The following is a 2,452-nucleotide window of genomic DNA, read 5'->3' as shown; positions in this document are numbered from 1 at the left end:
TGCCACCTGGTGGTGAATTATGAGCACTGGCGGGGCACACGTCACCAATATAGTATTTATTAAAGTACCTGGGTTATGTACACCTTTACTTACAACCATGGGATTTAATCTGATTGTTTGGATCAATAAACCCTCTACAGACACCAGACTGCACGGGAAGTGTGTATTTGTATAGGTAGTGCTACAATGTCAACATTGTGACCTAATAGAATAGTGGCCACCATATAACATTGTCCTGAAAATTAAGTATATAGAAACCAAAAACAGTGAATTGATCAGTTAAAGATTTTAATGAACACATTACGCATATAAGTACTATTGAAAAGGCATAACACCAAAATTATAAAAAAAAAAAGTACATGATCAAAACCAAACTCAAGTCAACATACACACAATAGCTTAACAGTGAACATTTAAGGCGTCACCTCATAGCAGTCACATGGTGAGTGACATCATTGGTGTCCAGCTCCTCCCACAGCCAAGTCACATGTCCTGGTCAGGGAGAACCTGCTGGGAACAGCTCAGACAACAGTAACTGAGGGAAGCACTCTCCATTCGTCATGTCACATTTTTACCACTAATCAGTGATAATGTAATGTAACAGATATACCTGTCCCGTTTACCTGGATTTCACAATCCGCGACTGGAATCAGAGACATGGTGACGTGTCGTTGGCTTCCAAGGACACGGCTCAGGAGCGCCCCCTACAGGACGGGCAGCGTCCAGTGCGCCGCTGTGAGAAATAGAGGCCCAACAATGAATCATGCCCATACACAAAAAACAGCTATAACATGATTTGAACACCACATTTGGTATTTGAACCAATCACACCTTGTACTTTTGTCAGTATGGCGAAACGTGTCGGATCAGTTTCACAGAGTCATGGCGACCAGCTCATTTCCGGTTCATGCATACAGGCCGAACATTTCTTCAAAGTTCCTCTGTTGGAAGTCAAGACAATTTTCATAGCAAGTCGAGTCCAACTCAGCGTACACCCTGGTGGGTGACATTGATTCACAATACAAGTGGTCATAGGTTTCACTGAAACCTGAAAATGACACGTTGTGGCTCGTCTTCAAGTCTTCGTACACACCATTCATCAGGTACTGCGTCGTGTTCTGCGGCGCCATTGCTCCGGACGGTAGACACTCTTCAAACACCGTCTCCTCCGTGTTCCGTCTCACATCCACGTCTCGCGCCATGGTTTTTCTGAGCTTTGCGGCCCGTATCCTCTTCTGCTGCCGCTGGAAGTATTTTCCAATGGTCGGCGTCGAATAGGGTTTTACGGCCTCCTTGGTTGTAGACATATGGACGAACTTCCATTTCGGTCTCATTCCAGCAGACTTGGCGGCCTTTCGCAGCGGGCACTCAGAGTTTAAGAGTTTAGAAGAGAATTCCATTTTTTCTAAGCACATGTCCGAGCTACAAAAAATATGGATGAGAAAAATCCGACAGTGAGCAAATTATTTGCTAAATTATTTCTGGAAAAGAATACGAGACAATCTCTCCTTCCCGTCTAATAAATTAAAACGATTCAAAATTAGAGAAAAAAAAGTACTTCAAAATCTAAGTACGCACTAACACGCAGCTAACACACATCTACCACTCAGTATCCCCTGGTGAAGTAAGTTCAAACGTTGTCGTTACGTTCTAATTTATGAGCCACGAAGTACTACCCACAATGCTTTGTGGCCGGAAATAGGAGCATTGCAGTGACGCGCTCTGCTGCCGCTTAACGGCGCGGAGTTAACATGCTACCAATTTACAGTTTATTTGAAGTGTCATTTTAAAATGACAGGATCAAAGTAAAAATGGCTAAAACGTGTGTTTAAGGTCCAAAGTCTATCTGACAGAACAGAGTAGTATTAGGTGGTGAAAAGTATCGCGGGGGAAATATTCTCTCGTGTACCACTGGGTGGCACAATTCAACATCTTATATGCAACGATTTTAATCTTATTTACCACCAGGTGGCCCTTCAAATCAGCGACACGGCTCACTGACAAAACCCTAATCTGTTTTAACTACATTCACCTTAGGGTTTTTAAACAAGTGATTTCCTTAGTCATACTGTGTTTCTGTCTACTTCAACAAACATGTCGTCCCCAAATGCATTGATTTTAGGCAGGTAATAACTAATCTGCAAATCTGTTAAAAAGTTTAAATTATTATTTATTTATTTTTGACAGATTTAGGTTTATAGGTTTATACTCAGTAATTCAGTTGTACCGTCACCATTATCTGTTTGAAGGCACATTGTTTCATTAGTTTCTCTGTGACCACAGGTTGATTCTCTTTTATCCTTGGTGTGTGTGTGTGTGTGTGTGTGTGAATGAAGCACACAGGAGTTGGGCACGGTTCAAGTTTTCTCCGCACTGCAGTGTCTGTGATAGGGGTGAGTGAGAGCAAGAAGCTGTGAGAGGGGGAGGGACAGAGAGAGAGAGAGAGGGAGAG

General features: G+C 42.7%; 1 long non-coding RNA gene across 1 annotated transcript; it reads right to left on the bottom strand.

The window, feature by feature from the left end:
* Nucleotides 1-271: 271 nt before the first annotated feature.
* LOC107988837 (uncharacterized) lies at nt 272-1,641 on the bottom strand. The gene is made up of 3 exons (XR_001760331.2): nt 1,094-1,641; nt 832-941; nt 272-733 (listed from the first exon to the last, which is right to left on the bottom strand). It is a non-coding gene; the product is annotated as an uncharacterized LOC107988837 (long non-coding RNA).
* Between the last annotated feature and the right edge of the window lie 811 nt (nt 1,642-2,452).

This window comes from Cynoglossus semilaevis, chromosome 8 (assembly GCF_000523025.1).
Source record: "Cynoglossus semilaevis isolate Cse_v1.0 chromosome 8, Cse_v1.0, whole genome shotgun sequence".
NCBI lineage: Eukaryota > Metazoa > Chordata > Actinopteri > Pleuronectiformes > Cynoglossidae > Cynoglossus > Cynoglossus semilaevis.
This window is presented reverse-complemented; position numbering and strand designations above follow the sequence as displayed.